We start from the raw sequence: 19,659 nt of genomic DNA on the forward strand, positions 1-19,659 counted from the left end.
GAATTCTTATTATCTGTAAGGGAACGTCAGGCTGTGTGCTAAGCTTTCTCTGGACATGTGTCCCGAGAGGCTTTCCCTGGACTCTGTCCTGAGTCACTGCAGTGTGTTGTGAATTCTCCGAGGCTCCAATCCAGGAGAGCACTCAGGCATGTACATAACTTGACAATCGTAGCGTCGATTGTTCATTGACATCAATGGGAATACTGACGTAATAAAAATTATGCACATGATTAAGTGCTTGGCTGGGCAAAGGCCTGAGCTAATTCTCTTTTGTAAGCAGATTTGGACGCAAATTGACACTATGTTTCTGTTTTCTTTTATTTATTGTAGGATTTTAGGGAGAAGGTAATTTAATCTCCCATCAAAGACTTCGGCAAACACAAGCATTAGAACAAAACATTTAACTGTAATTATAATAGAGCTTGTCAAAAATACTTAGCGTCATGTAGCTAAGATGTTACTGGGCCTAAACTCTTTATTAGCTTGTGGTATCTGAGAACTTCAAGGAGTGCTTGAAAATAGATGACTAAATACAAAATAGCAGCAGAAGAAAATGTTTTCTTCTCTCTGGTTAATAAACCTAAGGAGTAACGTGTCAGTGTGAAGAAGCAAATGGAAAACTCCAGGTATATTCAGCATAGAGAACAACTTGTTAGCTGGTGGTGCTGGCTTTCTTTTTGGTGGTTGTTCCTTTTGTTATTTTGGCGTAGAAAATTATTTTCACCGTTCCATAAAACGTGTTACCAAAGCTCCTACAAAGGTAAAGTTAATAAACATTAAACATGCCTGATAATGGCTGCATCATTGAGAGGTGCCGTCAGTGCTCTCCTCTGTTTTTTATCAGCCTCTCTGAGCACGAAGTATTTGCTTGTACTTTGATAATAATCTTCAAAATATTAATAAGGGAACTCAGTTGCTGTCTTTATAATCTTCCTATACCAGACAATATTTTATCTCCATGTGAAAGAAAAGATTATGCAGATACATGTGTGTGTCTATATGTTTTGTCACATACTTAATATGACTAGCTGTATTCATGTTATCATTCATCTGCATCATGGCAAGTGTCTTTGTACCTTTGTGTTCAGATAGTCTTTTCTGTTTCAAAATCAGGTGTAAGACTAACCCGCAGCTTTGGAGGGCCCCCCGTGGCTTTAAGCTAGCTGAAGTTGAAATATATATATTTTTTACCTCTAACTGTGGGACTCCTGTGCTGTATGGTTGATGTCCAAGTGAAATGTTGATACCCAAATTTGAGCTGATTGTGTTTAGCTCCATATGTATTGCAGCGATGTCACGGTGCTGTTGCTGGAGAGAAGGGGGCGAAAAGCTGGATGCATGCGCATTTGATTCAATACTTCGTAAAATAACCACGTTCCTGTGTCTGACTGCTCTGTGCAAGGTTATGATTGTCTCTGAGATGCTTGCATTTTTAAATGTATGGGCTTTTTTTTTTTTTTTTTAATATCTGTATGACAGGCTCGGTTTTCAAGATATACAGGCAATAATTCTGTACTAAACAAAAGGCTGGCATAGCTGACGTGGGTAAATGCCTATTAGTAGAAAATACTAAGTGAACTGGTTGGCTTTCTTTCAGAACTTAAAAGCAGTAGTGCTTTCTATTGGAGCTGAACACTTGCTAAATTATTTCTTTTCCCCTAGCCTCTTTTCCTCTGTTTCACTGATAGCAAGTGAAATAAGAGCTGTATCTGTCTTTGCATCATTTTTGTGAAGCTTATGGTACTATTTCAATAAGGTATTTTCTGAAAATAGAGCAATCAAAGCTTACTTTTATTTTTAAAATAAATGTATATTTAAATTGCCTTTATTCATGGTATGGTTTTTTCATTTGTTGTTCTTCCAAGTAGTAAGTAGTCTTTATGCAATAGCGTGAAGTCATCTGGCTACATGAAGTGGTTGGAGCTTGTGACATTACTGTCACAAGCACCAAGCATATGCCTCATTTAGCTGTTCGATCCTTTCCTCCTCTAGTCCCTCTGACTTTTCTGGTAGCTGTCTCCAAACTATTAGGAGCAACACTGAATTTAATACGCTTAATTCAGATTGGTTAGCTGACCTGAAGCTCCTAGCAGCAGTGTTGAAAATACTGATTTATTTTTTTTTTGTTGCATGTTACTGGAAGGGATGTTTGAGAAATACTAGCGCTTTGGGACTTGGTGCTGTTCATGACTATATATTACTTTGTGCTTCTTCTAATCGTTTAGTAGTATCACTTTATCATACACCACAGGTTTTGTGAGAGAGAAGAGGACATAAAAACCCCCAACAAACCTATTTCCCAGTAGTTTTGTAAAAAGAAGTGTAGAACAAAAAGAAAAGCTATTGACAATTTCTAACCTCTAAAATACGTTATTGAGCTTTATACCCTAGGAGGTTCATGCCATTTGGTTGTAATGCCTGCTTTACTGCCCTAGGAGAGATCCCTTTCTCCAGAGTGCTGTTGAATACATCAGTTCTGGTTCACCAGGTCAGCCCTGGTTTTATGGCATGGCAAGGTGTTCAGCTTTTGTGAGCACCTCAGTGGTGCATACGTACAGACGAAGAGCCTGGTCGTTCTGCCCAGGAGGAAGTGTGGAAATTCATCCTGTGATTCCTGAGCCAAATCCACAGTTGAGGTGGGTAAGGTATTTGAAAATCAGTTTCAAACTGCATTAACTCAATAGCAAAAGTGCCTATCAATAATAAATCGAGAAAGTTATTTGATCTTTCTACTTGAAGAATGGATCAAATCCCTGAATAAGTCACTCTGATGGTTAATTGCTTACAGAAATAAAAAGATGTGGTGACCTTTTCCAGCTCTCAGTCTAGCTTCGTTTTTCAAGCAGTAGCTCTTGTGTCAAGCTTCTGTTCGGACAGCTCTTGCATTTTCTCCCAATTAATTCCCATCCGGATTGCTGAAAGTAATAAGTCCAGATTTTGGAAAACCAAACAATATTAGTCTTTTGGGGAGGAATGAAGTGAGATGGTTATTGGTGGTGCAGCTTTACAATCCAATTTGCTACCTATCTCCGGTTTTCTGGCAGATGGGAAAAATGAGTAGAGAAATTCACTTTTTCAGTGTAGCCTTGCAAGCCACACCTAACTGAGTACATGAACTTGTTGGTCCCAGAAGTCTTGGGAAAGGAAAGCTGTCAGCAATCCTTTGGTCTAGTAGTACCTGTTATTTAAATATAACCACGTCCAGAGCTCAGGTCAGCAGAAGCGTTTTTTATTTCATGTAGCAAAAGCAAAGTGCATATTCCCTGAGATTTTTTTTTTTTTTTAATGTTCTGTGCATAATACTGTGTACTCACTCTTGCTTTTTTACATGTGTTGTGTTATGAAAAATTGCTAATAGCCACATTCAGTCTGTGAAATCTTTCTGTTCTTTTCTGCTTCTGCAACAAGAAGCTTCTTCAACATTGTGTTATCTCCTAAAAAATTAGTTGTTATTGACAGTCAGCAGGACACAGCTTAGGTGTTCCTTGGGTGATTTTGAACATAAGATTAATTAAAAAAAAAAACAAAAACAAAACAAACAAAAAACCCCCACAAAAACCCAAAATACTTTTCTAACTGAAGTCAGCACCAGATACAGATGCAGGACACAGCTTAGGTGTTCCTTGGGTGATTTTGAACATAAGATTAATTTAAAAAATAAAATAAAAAAAACCCAAACAAACAAAAAACCCCCACAAAAAACCAAAATACTTTTCTAACTGAAGTCAGCACCAGATACAGATGCAGGACACAGCTTAGGTGTTCCTTGGGTGATTTTGAACATATAATTTAAAAAACAAACAAACAAAAAACAAAAAAAAAAAAAACAAAACAAAAAAACCCCCACAAAAAACCAAAATACTTTTCTAACTGAAGTCAGCACCAGATACAGATTTTACTTGCTACTTTCAGTATACAAACAGTTGCTGTGTTTGCCAGAGGACAAGACATCACAGATATGACGCTGGATGATTGTGAGTGAGAAGGACATTTTTTTAAATTGGGGAATGTTTTTTTTGCTGATCGAAATATTATACACTGCTGTCAGTGGGAAGGGAGACAGTTTGTGTCAGAGAAGGAATATCCAGTAGCAGCTTGAATCCCCTGGGGGTCATTTGGAATATTTTACGGTAAAGAGGTGCTGACCAAGTCATGAAAGCCTCAGGTTATACTGACTTTCGCTCATACTGCTCAGCAGTAGTGCACAGAGGTCAGAATATCAGATTCTGGCCTAATTCTTGAAGAACAATATTAAATTTTCCGTGAGGTACCTCAGGGTCAGCTGTGTAGCTAGTAATGGGAAAATATTCCAAAATAAATGTAAAGAGATGGCCAGTTGCAGGTTTTTTTTAAAAAAGCTTTCACACTTTGCCTAAGTTGGGGGCTTCCAATTATCGAAAATTGCTCTTTTATTGGTGTGCTGGCAAAAGCCTGTGATTCAGGGGAATGTGCCATCGGATTCCATGACTGGATAAAGTTCACACCAGCATTTTAATTTCCTTCTTTGTGTCATTGCCTTGCTTGGGTTATGTGTAACCCGTGCTTTGCCTATCCAGAAGTGTGGTTGTGGTGTACCTATTGACAACTTTCAAAGAAAAAGCTGTGCTATCCTGGATCCAACTTAAAATAATCAAAATTGTGCCATTTGAGACAAGACTATAGGAATAAATTGTCATAGCTCTTTTGGAGTGAAAACCTCCCAACAATTTGTAAAAAGAATTCCAGAAAAAATGAAATGTGCTTTTTGTCAGGTACAAAACGTGCTTAATGTTGCAACACAGTTTGTATGGGTATCAGATGCTCTCCATTGCTCTGCAAAATAGAACATCATCCTAATTTATAAACAAACCCCCAAGCAAACAGAAAACACCCCCACCCCCACCCCCTTTTTTTTTTTCAATATGGTTATAGTTCTGTGGGGAGCTGTGAAAGGCTTTCCTGTGGTACCTAAGGACACTAGTGGTTTCTCATCACCAGGCTTCTTGTGCTCCTGGTCATGTGGTGGAGGCGGAGGTGGGTACATCTCAGTTTACACACTTATCTCATCGTTGTCATGGCTCCATCGAGCCTTGCCACAAACATGGACACAGAGTCCTTTCTGGATGGAGTACAACATTGTCAAATTCTGTACAAACAGCCTTAATGAATGTGAGTCACTTTATTCTTGGAATTCATTTCTGCGCTGCAAATGGACATAATTATGTGGCTAAACTAAAAAGTCATAAACAAAACAGAACCATCAACCAAGTCCTGCAGGAAGAGATGGGCTAAGAGCCTTGCCATCACCAGCTTGTGGAAAAAGTGCTATCAGGAGACTCACAGGAGACAAAAAAAAGATGGTAAAATACCATCTTGAGCTTTACATCCAAGGACAGCAAGTAAGAGTCCGGGGAACAGCAGCTGCAGTAGTCACAGGGCAACGGTCCACACAGGAGTGTGGTGGGCCCACCTGCAGGGTTGGTGGCACCCTGGGCAATGCACAGCCTAGGTGTTTTCTCTTGCCTTCCTCGCCTGGCAAGTTGTGCCGTGAGACTCTCGTTGGGAAGGGATTCTGCCTTCCACATCACAGGGGCTTGCCGGGCATGTTGTCCTAGGTGGGAAGCCGTGGAAGTGACTGAGGCATTTAGAAGCACAAATGCTATTTTTTGGTACATTTCTTTGCCTGAGCACAGAGGTGGTTTTTTGGGGGTTTTTGGTTTTTTTTTTTTTTTTTCTTTTTTTAATTGCATCCTTGATGGTAGGATGTGTTATTCATGGAACAGAGGAATTGGGTGTATCTAATTTTGCTTTGGGTTGCTGTGTGCCTCCATTCCGATAACCATGTGTGCTCTGTTTTCACAAGGTGGCTTCAGCTTATTTGTGAACCTTCAGGTTGGGATCACAGTGGCTCAACATGAATTGTGGGAAGCTTTTAAACCCATCCATCTACTCATCTGATAAATGCAGGAGGCCAAAGGACAGGAAGGCGTGATAGAAGGCAAAAAACCAGCGAGGGCTCAAATACAGGTTAAAAATCATAAGCTCTTCCCTCTGTACAGAGTGAGATTCTGTTTTACACTCCAGGATCATAAGAAAGAGGAGATTTATTATTCTTTAAAGCAGCTGAGCCCAGGTGTGCCTCTAAACAGAGAACGCAACGCTGCTGAAACAGACTGTCCTGCTCAGCAGTGTGTGTCTGTGCTTTATCTCCATCAGAAGAGACTGTCTCCCAAGTTCCTTCAGTACCTACCAGGAGGTGAGGCTGGAGCATGGCATTTGTCCATGCATTTGTCTTAGCGTGGCCTCTTTCTTCGTTCCCTCAGATCAACATATTGGCAGCAGCTGTGAGTCATGTTACCCTGAACTGGTGCTGGCAGCAGTAGGAGGGCAAAGAGGCGATTGTGCTCCCTCCTTCGCACCAGTTCTTCTGCCAGCACGGCATTCAGAGCACTACAATGGGATATTGTGCTGCCGGGATTGCATGCTACTGTTTTGATGGGGTGGGGAAGAGGTCGTTATTTTTGTACAGTGGGAGCTGGCAATCTGGAACAAACTACTTTAGAAAGCGCCCAACTTTCCTTTCATTATTACCAAAATAAGAAATGTATTATGCAGCAGAAGGACTCCACGCTGCTTATGTTGCGGAGGCTTTTTTTTCCACCCTTGTCAGATATTTTTACCAAGCAACAAAGGCTCAGGAAACCCTTTAAGGAATGTTAGTGTTCAACCTGTTGTGGGGGGAGGATGTGCTACTAATGGTTGGTAATTATACCTTCCCCCCCCCCCCCCCCCCCCCCAGAAAATTCACAAATCTGACCTTTGGGGGGGGGGGGGGGGGGGCAGTGTAGGAAGAAATCCATTTATGTGTGGTTAAATGGCTGGTGTCCTTCAGAGCAAGCCTTATCAGATCAAGCATTATTTGGAACCAGAAGGAAGTGAAAGGTGGCAGCCTAATTACTGAGCTGAGATGTCTCTGGAGACAAGTAAGGTGCCTGCATCTGCATGTGGCTTTCTTAAGAGATCATCCAGTTCAGCTCCAGGAACTCTTAGGAGTCCTCAGTAGAAACCAAGATATCCAAGAGTTAGAAGTTTTAGCAAACAGAAGAAGAAAATCAATATTGTGTATTAAGGACATGATCAATATTAGCACTGAATAGACATGTTGGAACTTTGGGTGGGATGCCAGAAGCATCTGCATTGGGGTTTCCAGCGCCCAGACTTAACCTTTCTCATAGCAGTGCAAAGAGCTGATGGTGCTGTTGACCTTCATCCTCACCTTCCACCACTTGTGATTGCCTTAGAGCTCCTCCTGTGCAATGACAAAGCGATAAAACAGTTTCTGTATGCCTTGACCTTCCATGGTCACAGAATATAAATTTTTTATTGGAGTTCTATCTTGGTAATTGGCCTGAAGTTTTGCAGTAACTTTAGTAATACATGGGACTCAGTGTTGCTCTGTTCCAGACACATAAATCAAGTGCTGGTTTTATTTCCTCCTTAAATTTTGGGGATATTTGCAAGTTTAGAATAGTTTTCAATAATCTTCCTAGCAGTGTGACAGCTCTGGCAAGTTATTGAGTCTATTGAGATTTGAGAGACAATCTTCAACATAAGCAGCACTTCAGATAATTGTTTGTGCAGTGTCATTTTAGGATGCTGTAATGCCATTTCACCAATCTTTTACACATGTTAATAAAAACACAAGTCTCCTAAATACGCAGAATTGTGGCATGTTAATGCCACCTGACAGACAGGTGTCAAAAGCCTTTTAGGCTTTTAGACACCAGGTTACACTTTGGGGCTGAGCTGGGTGTTGAAACCGCCCTGTTCTGCAGAAGCACTGTGCAGCCTGTAAGGCTAAGAAGCCCAGCAGGGCCAGAGCTGCGTGCGTGTCTCCTATGCAAGGGCTGGAAGACTTTGGTGAGTGCTCCAAGGAGACTCTGCTCCCTCCTGGTCCTGTAGCCCAAGGCAAAACATGTTGCAAATTAGAGACACAGGGAAGAAGGATGTAGTCTTGGGAAGTAAAGTGAAATATGTAACTTTGTCATGTTTCTGACATGTTACATAAATCAATGTGCTCCCGCGTGAGCTTGCAGATTATGGTTTGTATTTGTTGTTTTCTCTATATTCAGCTCTTTTTGTAAAGTGCAACTAAAACGTAGCTGAATGCATAACTATTGCTGTCCCTGTTCAGGAGGTCTTTCACTTTGCCTGTGCATTCATGCATTTTGTTTGTTCATGTATGTTAACCAAGGTGGCTATGCCTGCATTCACACATCAGTTCCCGCTACCACAGTCACCCTTAAACATTAACACTTGCAACAAGCTGTTTTTTATAGCTGGCATGCATTTCTTTTATGTCTGGGTAAGGGAACTTGTTGTAACTCCAGGTGTCAGGTGTCACTGGCTCTTGGCTAAGATACTTTCTCGGTGTTGAATACTGCTCGATGTTTTATCAGCACCTTGGTTCACTGCTCATTCTGTTGTTCTCCAGAGTGCTGCCATTGTATGTCTTACTGCATTATTTCTGCAGCCAGCAGCCTGCGCCGCACAGGTATGCTTCGCTAGCTCCTTTTATGCCAGCAGAAGATTTGTGCATGCTAGTGCTTTAGGAGTGTGCTTTGAAGCAAATCTCCTGGTTTATGTTGCAGAGCAGGCTTGGCATGCGCAAACAGGGTGAAACTAAACTAGGAGTTGTGCTCCAGGTGCATACCTGATGGTCCCACCATTAGTGGGTGTTCATCTACAGTGCTAAAGCAGATCCCGTCCTCACCTGGAGATAAGAATTCGATATCAGGTTTTCAGCGCCAGCAGCATCTCTGCGCCACAGATATGTTCCTAGCATCCTTGCTGCTTGCTAATGTGCATATAGCCAGGGATATCTTAAGCTTTTTTCCTCCTGCTTTAAATTAAGGCATCCTGTGCTGGAATTCTGTAATAAGTGATGTTTATCTCACTGACAGAGCCCATTTCTTCCTGCGGGCAGTATTAGACATACTCAAATCGCTTCAGGATTCATTGTGCTTGACCTGTGCTTGCACAGGAAGGGAGAGCTGGGAAAGATTGCCAGGTCTTTAGGTCCTAGACCCCCTGGTTTCATCAGCTTTGTCCAATAATCCTGTTCAAAGACTTCTTAAATTCCATTGATTCCTGAGTTCCTATATGAAAGTATTACAGGTTGAGCCACCAACTTCTGTATCCCAAGCTCAGTTGGCAGTGAAGTCTATGGGCATTCTGTTGTGTCCAACCCACATCTGAACCATTCACACCACAGGCACAAATGGGAGGAGAGCTGCCAAGTGGTTCCCATGGATGTGAAGTACAGGGGGAAGTGGCTCTTGTTCTATCTTTGTGAAAGAGATATTTGACATCTTTTTTTTTTCTTTTTTTTTTTTCCTTTAAACATTTGTCTTTTTGCTCTATAAGCATTGCCTCTTTTGAGGAAACAGAGTAGTGAAATGAGGCAAGCATTGAGTTGGAAGTCTAGGTTGTGTCATTGGATGGGTAAGCTCCTTGACTGCTGGAGCTTAGCCAGCTCCTCCTAATCAGATGTTCCCGTTTGCCTCTGAGGATATGTGGCAGTTCGTGTGCAAAAGACACTTAACCTCTTCCATCTTAACAGGCAATCTTTGCCGAATGAATAAGCTGGTACCAGATAGACATACAAATTCTGTATAAGATGGCAGGCTAAATTTGAGGTCGTCCTTACCCTTCTAATGTCTTTTGTCTTTCAGCTTGGGGGAGTCACATCTGATTGTCATTTGCATGTTTGATATATGCTCTGTCCCTTGAGGTACTCTTACATAATACTAGCATCATATCTCAATTTAGAGATGCTTAAGTGCTGCAAAACATATGGCTGATAAGTAATCATAAAAGCATAAAAATTGCCAACATTTGGCAAGGGATGTACAAAACCACACTGGACTTTCTGTAAGGAAATAAGAATATTGCACAGTAATGCAGGTTCTGTGTAACTGCTTTCTCCTCACTTCAGTGCCTGATGCCATTTCATGCTTGCTTATCTTAAGTGTTGATTCCCTCGTGACCTTACACTGGCCAGCCTTGGAGTAGTGGGAAAATAATGTATTTTACTCAGTCTCCTTTGCTTACCTGTTGGTATTGAGGAGGGGCAGGTCATAGGGGCATCAGACGTCTCCATTTCATGGGAGAGATTATGATCTGGTGCCCGCTGGAGTCACGAAGATGATGATGTCTTTTCATGGATTTACGCTGGCATGGGTGAGACCCTGTAGTCTTTTCTGTGTCAAACACCCCTTGCCTTTCCTGAAGAAACCCAACTTTACCCCAAGCAGTTCTGTGAGCAAACCAGCCACTCTCGTCTCCCTGTAAATTTGCCATTTTCCCATGGGTTTAAAATTACTTTTCTCCCCTTTGTTTGCCAGCATGAAATAGTAGGAATGTTCCAGTGGGAAAGGAAATGTGTTTTGACACCATTGTGTCAGAGTGCCACTTCGAAGGTGATTTGTTTAACTTGCGTGAAGTTCCTGTTGGCGTTTCTTTTGGGTTACTATCACTTTGTAAACATTACAGAGTAGGCTGCAGTGTGCCAACTACTTTATGTTTTCTGTTAAATAAAACACAGCACAGCCCATTCACATGAACTAATCTCCAGTGCCCACATTGTTTTGCTTCTCTGCGACCAGCATCTGCAGAAAGACTGAGTTTGGAATAAGGAGCTGTGAGACTGTGCTCACTCCAGCAGGACAGGTCTTGACACCTGGGGTGACACGGGTTGGCAGAGGAACAATTCCTTCTCCTTCCATGCAGATCTGTGGCTATGAGTTGTAAAAAAAAAAAAAAAGTTAGGGAATCTTTGGTTTTGTCTTATTGACCTAATAGAGCCTGCTACCATCAAGTGTTATCTCAGAGTAAGAAAATCCCTAATTTTTACATTTTTATAAACACTATTCATACTTCTTTTTTGTCCCAATAAACAAATCAATTTACATCTGTGTCTATAGCAGGTGATAGGGATCCCTAAGGATTCTTTTTCATGCCCCAAGACACAATGGTAGCAACAGAGCAGCTCCCCTGGCTGCGCAGGAGGTACCCGAGTGCTGGGCCAGTTCCTGGGTGGACGGGCCATCCTGCCCCACAGGAGGACCCAGAGCAGGCAATACTGTTCAGCACATCACTCACACCTGGAGAGTCAAGGTTTCCACGTGAGCTGCGTGGGAAGGTCAAGTCTGTGTCCCTTCATTGTGTGCTGTGCAGAAATCACGTGCTTTTAACGATTACGATCCTGTCAAGTACCTGTCAAGAGAGCCGGACCAGTAAATGAACTGTACGTAAGTTATTGAACATCAAAGGATTTATGAGTTGCCACATTTTCCATTTGAAAGCTAATGTATTGTAATGAATGACGACAGGCAGGAGAAGGTTATCTTATTTCTGGATTTTTAACAGCTGTCCCTATCTATCTTCTTGTGGTGGTCAACCTTGCCAGCCAGCTGGACGACGCGGCCCCTTCCAGAAGCAGGGAGACGTGGTGCGCTCTCTTGTCCCCTGTAACTAGCCACATGAGGCTTATGGCTTTGTACTTGCACGTTGAATCTAGTGCTTCTGGGAAGCTTTGGACTGAGATATATTACAGGGATGAATTCATTCTGCCTCCCCCCTGCTTTATGTCATACAATGGTGACAGAAAAAATGGCAGTAGGAAAAGGCTGCTATTGTTAAAATAATTAATCTGGCTGATAGCCTTTTCCTAAAGGGCCCTTGGGAAAGAGGTCTGCCAAAAGTAGGCTGCAGGCTGGGTGAATTTGCATAGTTTGAAAGGTGGGACATTTAATAATAAATCTGTGTTTGTTATCTTGGCCTTTTACAATGAAATAGAAGTACCGCCAGCACTTTGACATCCCAAGTAAATACCTTATAGTATTTATTAAGAGTAGGCTAAAATGGGCTTTCATGGGGGAGTTCAAATAAAAATGAAAATAAAAAAAAAAAAAGACCATTAAAGCAGGGTATTGTGGAGTAAGTTTTGAAATGCTGAAAATTGTGAGTTTCTCTGGTTCTGGTTTTTGGAAGGCTTGAAGAGATTAGCATAAATTTGCTTGCGTGAAGGATAAAGCCTGTTGTTAAAAGTGGTGGCAGTGAATCCAGTACAGTGTACATTTAATAATCTGCTTCTGCTAGTTTTGATCATTTTCATAATGTTTCTTTGACAGAATTATTTGCTCTGCTTTTAAATCCAAATCACGTCCTTCCACAGATTTTGCATCTGTCACTGCTTTTTGAGCATAAGTGGCCATTTAGAAAGGTACCCAAACTTAACATAAAGGTGCTTAGTGATGGGTATCCATTGTGTCTCAGGGATGTCACTAACTACTCCATACATGCAGTATCACTTCATTTATCACCTGTGAATCAAGGCTTCACCTCTGGATAAGTGGTAATTATTGATTGTGTCACATAATTAGAAGTTATTCTTTACCAGTAGTTGGGCTACTTATTTTAATGGCCTTTGCACCTAACAAGTGACACATTCCAAGCAAGGAAGGTTTGTACTTTTAATAGGCAGCATTGCCAAGCTAGGTTGGTGTGGTTCATGTCTGCAAATATCATGCGGCAGCTCCAGTCTCTTGTTTTCCAGCAAATGAAGCAACAGGATGGTTATTGTCAGCATCATAACGGCTGTCAGTGTTGGAAAAGTTAAGCTTTCAGGATGCAAAAAGATACGGCTTACATGGGTGATACTAAGAAACGGGTTTTTTTCCCCTCTCGTTTTGTCTTCTGAACTTATTGAAAGATTACGTGTAATGATGGAGAAGGTATTTTGTTTAAAACTGAAGCTGACTGATCTCTGAAGTACTCTTTCCTGCACGTGATGATTTTGAAGCTGCTCTGTTAAAGTTTATTAACACCCTATCAAGTGCGGGCTTAGTGGCATGGTTAGCTCAGGACTGTATTGGGTTACACCAACAAAGGTTATGGGAAAAACAAGCAGAAAATGGAACAATGGCTCAGGATAGCCACCCCCCAGTAAACAAGTCCAGATCTGCGTGAGAGTGCTCCAGTTATTAGCAGGGACAGGCTGATTTCCAGCCTTCAGCCAGATTGCACAACGCCTGGTGCCGCGCAGGCAGAAGCCTGTCAGGCATGGCGTACAGAGCAGGGGGCACACTCGCTGGATGGCACTCGCCAGGCATCAAGGAGGCCGTTTCAGTTACACTGGCTAGACTTGTTGAGCCAAGATGCACATGAAAATTGCTATCTTAAAATCTTTGTCTGTAAATGGTTTATCTTGCTGTTCAGAATAACCATTGTTTTGGTTTGAGCAGTGCATTCACCAGCTGTCACTGACTGCTATAGGGAGGAACCAGAGGTGCTGACTCAGCCCAGATGCTTAAGCACAGTTAATACACAGGGTCTGCAGCACAGGGTTTAGAAGGGAGGGCTCCGCACAGGTTTCAGTGCAGTATCACCATACCTAGACCAGTACTGCTGTTGTACTTTCCTGCTTGTTTCTTTACTTACTGTGACTTTCCTCATTCCTGGCGTATCCCCCTGTCCCTGTAATTGTCCAACGTGTTATAAGTCTCTTGTCATTTTTTAGAATCGTTGCCTTTCCATATAGTATGTCTATGGTTCCCTGGCCTCCTTCACTGAGAGATGCTTAGGGGCAAGTCTTCAGCTGGTAAAAATAGAGCTCGCTGCAGCAGGGATAATTTACACCAGCTGAGGATTGGCCACTTGTGTTCTATCTTAAAATATCCATCTCTGAGAAGCAATTTCTTACTTAATGAAGAAAACGCTCCTAGTCATCTATTTCTCATTTCAAAACACCATGAACGTGGTTGGGTTGGTTTTTTTTTAGACTAGGCTTTGTTTTTAATAGAAACAGTGTTGTGTAATCTGGACTATAACTATAGTGTATTTGAAATATGTATTTTATTTCTTCCTAAAGTATTTTATGAAAAAACGTTCTGCTCTTTGCTATGAGATATGTAAATGCTTCATACCTGCCAAATCTTTCTAGTTGGGAAGTATCCCTTCCACATTTTGGCAGGATAAGCACAGTTTTTTCTCCCTAACTGTTTTTCAAAATCTTCCTTGGAACCAACATCTGACTTCAGATGTTCTCCACTTTAAAATACTGGTAGGAGGTTTTTTTTTTTTTTTTAGTCTACCTGTAATCTCTCATCATAGAAATAAATGAATAAAAATACAACTTGTATCCCTATCTTTATAGGCCCGTAGTCTAAAGGACTTTGTGTGATAGCTGGAAGATCATCCTCCCCTACAGCATGGTGGTGCCTGAGTAGCGAGGGAGCTCCCTGCTCTTGCAGATGCCAGTGACTGGTCTGGGCCTTGGGATGTTTCATGTCACGACTAGCCACGTGCCGATGTCCCTGGAGAAGGGCAAGACACCACTGGGTTTGATGTACTGAGGTTGCTTGGTTTGGAAGATCCAAACAAGTACATCTTATCTGGGTTTTTAATTCTTTGATGAGTCTGAGGTTGGTCGTACATATTGGAAGCTGTTGGCCAGTGGTTTTTGTCCAGCATGCTCTCAGGTTTTCTCAGGGTTTTAAGTACTAAATATCTATGCAGTTGCTCTCCTGTCATGCTAATGCATATGTGCTATGGCTCCTTTTTGTTCATAATCCAGCAGAAGATGGTGTGTTCAAATCAACCCTGTACCAAATACACCAAATTGTAGTGCTTATTTTTTTAGAGTAAAAAGACCTATTTTTACTCTAAAGGATGAAAAGTTTGTTTAGGGCTGCTGCTTTCCTCTCTTCATCTTCAAGGAAGCTTTAAGGAGTGGGAGAAGTTCAGTTTTAATGTTCAAAGTAATACAGACCTCTGAGGCTGGCCTTTATTTAGCTTTTTAGATCTTAAAATGCCTGAAGTCTTATATTCTACAGAGTATGCAGTGGAGTTCCCAGAAATGCTCTACCTCTATATTAATTTATAATCTATATAAATATGAAATAACCATATGTTTCTTTTAATACCTGGATTGCACAGTCATATCAAACCTCTTTAAAAAGAAGGGGAGAAAAAAAAAAAAGAGTCTATTTTAAGTAGGAAAGCTGAAGAGTGAGATAGTAGAGAGGAGAGAGATGGAGACAGGGAGATTTGGTACTGCTCAGGATGCTGTTATTGCATTAGGTGAAGTCTGGCTTCTTGCATTATGCATTAGAGCTGACAGGCTTGCTGCTTCTTTCTGAGGCATCTAAATTGTATTTCAATTGCCCCATGAAGACAGAAGAGTTTCTGCAAGTTTCTGCAAGTGGGCAAAAGTTTCATTACAGTTTAATTTTGGGGTTGTCTACTTCAGCTTTCTGTGTTTTTTTTATTATTATTCTTTATTTGTGGGTGAGGTGGGTGGTTTTGTTTTGGCTTTTTTCTCCTTTTTTTTTTTCGTTTCCTCCACAGCAGTGCATTGTATGCCTCCATCGAAAGGTAAAAAGAAAAAAAAAAAGCAAGATCACATGCAAGCATCTCACTGACGGACTTCCCTTAGGGGTGATATAAAGAAGCTGATGATTTCTCAGAATTAGCTCTTTAAAAGTAATACTAGAAATCATGCTGCTGAGATAAGAAAGGAGGAGGACGATTGATGACAACTGAGCGTTGTGTTACTTTTTGACTGTAACTGCTTATTCCAACTCATTCAGACCTACTTCATAATTGTCTTTCACCCTAACAGATAACCACCCGGGCTATCACAGTATGCAGTAGCTGATGAACTAACAGTCCAAACCTAACTTCAGAGCCTTTTTGTATTAATTCAGTTCATCTTCAGGTTTAAGATGCAGGTGGGAATATGTTTCTTTGTTTCAGAAGCTTCCAAGGTTGATTTCTTTACTTTATACATGTGTTTCAAACTGTAGTTAATACAAATCATCTATACAATAAGCTACAGAGCCTATGACCTATTAGAAGATATTAGAAACATAGGACCCCTATTGCAAAGAAATGCAGCATGGGCAGCCTTCCTTTCTGGCTCCGACATCTACGCATCGGGGACATACCATAGGCGGGTATGTAGCCCAAAGGACTACATGAGCTCCAGACTCATTACAGAGCTGGGGGAAAAGGTGAAGTTACCATAACCAAATGACTCTAAATGTTCATGTTTTTGTATGAGCTAAGGGAAAGGTATATAAATAGTATGAACACTTTCTCTCACCACTTTGAGGTGAAGAGACACTGTAGGAAAGATTGTGTGTTTGTCTTCTCCTTTTCCTTTCTTCTTACAGTAGCCAGAATTTGCATCTAACGGGGTTTTCTGCAAGAGATTATTCAATCTGTTTCCTGTGTTCATGCCATTTTATTTGCTGGTGGAAAACTACTTAAAGGCTTTTTTTTGTTGAAGCTCAGAAGCTTTCAGGTCTGGTGATCTGACTGTGGTTGGATCGAAGGCATGCAAAGGTAACAGAGAGAATACTCCATAAGTGCTGCCCCCAAGTGCAATGCTAGCTTGCATCAACAGCCCAGATATTAGCTTTGTGGTAAGGCAAGGGGATTAGGAATCGGGTCATTATGAAGCCAGTGCAAGTGTAAGTTGTATCTGACAATCCCATCTTGGTATTATTTTGATAGGCATCATTAGCGTGCCAGCTGAGAACTTTGAGGCAGATGGAGAGTATTAATGGGTAGCGTGCAGTCATCCAGCAAAGTAGCAGCAACTTCTGAATGGAAAATGACAACATATAATCCATTTTATCTGAATTGTCCAGCGTATGAGAATGTCTGACAGAGCAGTTAAGACATGATGTCATTTTCCCTGGAGAAGACATTTGCAAAGTGCATTGCATCTCTTGCATTCAGTATCGTTTCTGCTCCCCTGCTAAATGTTTTTGTTACAGCATCCTGTTAAAGTTTGTTATTTGGCAACATAATTCTGAGAGCAGGGTAAATTCCAAGTACTTAAATAAAAATGTGGGGGTGGTTTTTTGGGTTTGGGTTTTTTTATTTTTTTTTAATTTTTGCCTCCAAGAGAATACATATGGTTTTCTCTAATTGATGCTGAACAAATCAACCTTTTGGCATAAATATACTGGTTTGTCTGTTCTTTCCTTTCAGGTACATGCATTCATAATTGGCTAACTAGGCTTATTAATTCATAGAGTGTGTGTTCAAAACTTCACAAAGTCAGAGAAATGGGTAGTTTTGCAGTCTGTTGAAAATAAATGTAAATTGATGTGTGGCTGAGTATGCAAATCAGTTGCCCAATACATGTGACCCAGACAATTTTCCTCAGTGGTGGGTTTGGGTTGGTTTTTTTTGTGTCTGTTTGGGGGTTTTTTGTTTTTTTTCTCATGGATATTAAAAATGATCACATTATTAGCTGAAAAGTTGCCCAGGACGAGTTGGTGAGACGTGGTTGAAAATGTATTCTCTAAAGATTAGCAGTGGTTGAAATATTAGAATAGAAAAAAGTAGTTAATGCTATTTTTCTAATTTGTTGGTTGGTATCTACGTTTCTTAACCCTTTGATTTGTACATTAACACTTCTCCACAGGTCAGTACCAATTATGAATAGTAGTAAACAACTACCAAACAGCTTTATCAGTGTGTGGAACCCACAAATTTTAAGTCAAATTCAGATGAGAACATCCAATATCAATACCATGCTTGTTCTTAGGGCACTGGTGCTAGGTCAGTTTAAAGCTGTGTTACCTAACACAAAGCTGAGAGACTACCGAATCCAAAATTACAGGTTTGCATCTCGTGAAATATTGCACAGACAGAAGTAGCCTGCAGGTGAGGTTGTGTAACTGGGCATCTGCACCGCGTCTGGGCATTATATCTAAATATGCCTGTACAGAGAGAGAACATGCCTATTTAAATACAGTATTGTTCATATATTGCCTGCTGCAATAAGTATGGAAACGCTCTCAAATTGTAGCTGACTGTTGTTGTGATTTAAGGACTCAGCCTACAACTTCCTACAGAATGGCCCATCTCCCATCCCAGTGAGGCGTCAGGCAAGGATCTAGAATAAAGAATTTGCACGCACCACAGTTGGTAGCCATGCTCACGCTTCTATGTGATACATGTTAAATAGATTCAGCCCATCTCACTGCAGCAGCGTGACTTAAAATAAAAAGTGCATGCTGCACTATATAGGGTTGTTTGTTTTCTCTGTATCTTTTGTTGTGGGGATGATTATCACCTACTTGGCTTCTCTGTGCTCTTCTGTGATTTTATTGACCACTTCCATAAGAGCCATTTCCCTTCCAAGCTGGGCAGTTCTGGCTTGTGATCACCTCACCAGTCATAAAAGCCTATGTTTGACCATCATCTATGTTCCCCTTCTTTTTACCTTTCCTTGTCATGCCTTTACAAAGTAGCTAGAACTTCAGCAGTACCCAAGGCATGGTGACTGCATGGACTGCTACCATAACATAGTGATTATTTTTTGTTAGTGTTATTACATTTATAAACTGTTAACTTGTTTCTTGTGTTCTTAAGCATATGGTAAAGTATGTGCATGTCTTCAGATGTTTATTTACCTACCATCTCATCTGTATGTCCGATCTCAGACTTTCCCTTCTTGTTGCAGTAGAGAGTGTTTTACTTTCAGTCTCCTAAATTTAAAATGCATCGTCTTTGTTTCTTGATCTTCTAGTTGACAGCGCTTTGAGGTTCTCCCTTTCAGAAAGGAAAACCGTTCATTTGCTTTGTGAATATTAAAAACATGACTTATGGATAACAGAAAAGGGGAACTTATTGGAGGAAACATTGCAAATGTCTTTTAAAATGCCTTCATTTGTATTTTAGTATTGATATTAAATGGTATCCTACATTACACTGCAACCCTTTTTCTTTTCTTGCCCACACAGGGTATTTAATAAAAGAAAAGAAAATGTCACTGGATCTGTGAAAATGTCTATATATATTTGTCAGAAAAATACAGCAGAGTGGCATTATGTTCAGGACCCAGTCAGAGTGGTAATTATTCTTTCAGCAGTTTAAGACTGTACCTGTTCCCTGCATTTTAAATGGCTGCTGGAGAACAAGGCACCATAAATTGATTACATATTAATTGTGACATTGAAAATTTCTGTCTCATTGTTTGGCTGCATTGATCCATAACCTGCATTTAAACAGTGTGATGTAACTGCTTAAATGTGATGAAAGTATACAAGGCAGCATTTTATGTTTAGTCCAGCTACAACTCTAGAAGAATATATTTTTGCCTTTAAGTGAGCCTTGAGAAATTGTTCCATGTTAGTTCTATGCACAAAAGTAATGGTGAGGTCAAGTGAAAATTTCTGTAGTAAAGGATTCATCTTGTAGTTTAGTGGACTTTTTCTGGGTGAAGCTCTGTTAGCTTTAATAGAAGGAAATTATTTTGATAAAGGTTGTGGGTCAGTGCAAGGCTTACACAATGAACAGTATGTAGACTGCACGGCTCACCTTAGCAAATCCCCCACGCACCCTGAGATGCTTGTTTTATTTAAGCCATTTCTCTCCTTAACTGAGACACAATTTAGTCAGTAAAGAATATTAACAGTGTTTGTACTGTATTTACAAATCTCTACAGTTTCTTATCTCTGATGTTTAACATACGACAAGTCAAGTCACATACTAAAGGATGTATTTGCTACCTTGGGTAATGGGATGGGTTGGGGTGCTCCCTTCCAGGGGAGGTTGGATGGAGCTGGGTTGCCACAGGGCATGTGCCCGGTGGGC

The 19,659-nt window shown here is 40.8% G+C and overlaps 1 protein-coding gene and 1 long non-coding RNA gene across 4 annotated transcripts in view; both read left to right on the plus strand.

Annotated features, from left to right (window-relative positions):
* The window catches only part of PLCB1 (phospholipase C beta 1), a 408,255-nt gene that overhangs the window by 149,101 nt on the left and 239,495 nt on the right, over nt 1-19,659 (plus strand). The gene's annotated exons all lie outside the window — the stretch shown is intronic.
* The window catches only part of LOC308071804, a 57,743-nt gene that overhangs the window by 14,675 nt on the left and 23,409 nt on the right, over nt 1-19,659 (plus strand). The window contains exon 3 of the long non-coding RNA XR_013931306.1: nt 1-19,659. This exon is cut by the window's right edge and continues 23,409 nt beyond it. This is a non-coding gene — a long non-coding RNA (uncharacterized lncRNA).

This window comes from Falco punctatus (genome assembly GCF_963210335.1).
Source record: "Falco punctatus genome assembly, chromosome: 12".
In the NCBI taxonomy this organism is placed as follows: Eukaryota; Metazoa; Chordata; class Aves; order Falconiformes; family Falconidae; genus Falco; species Falco punctatus.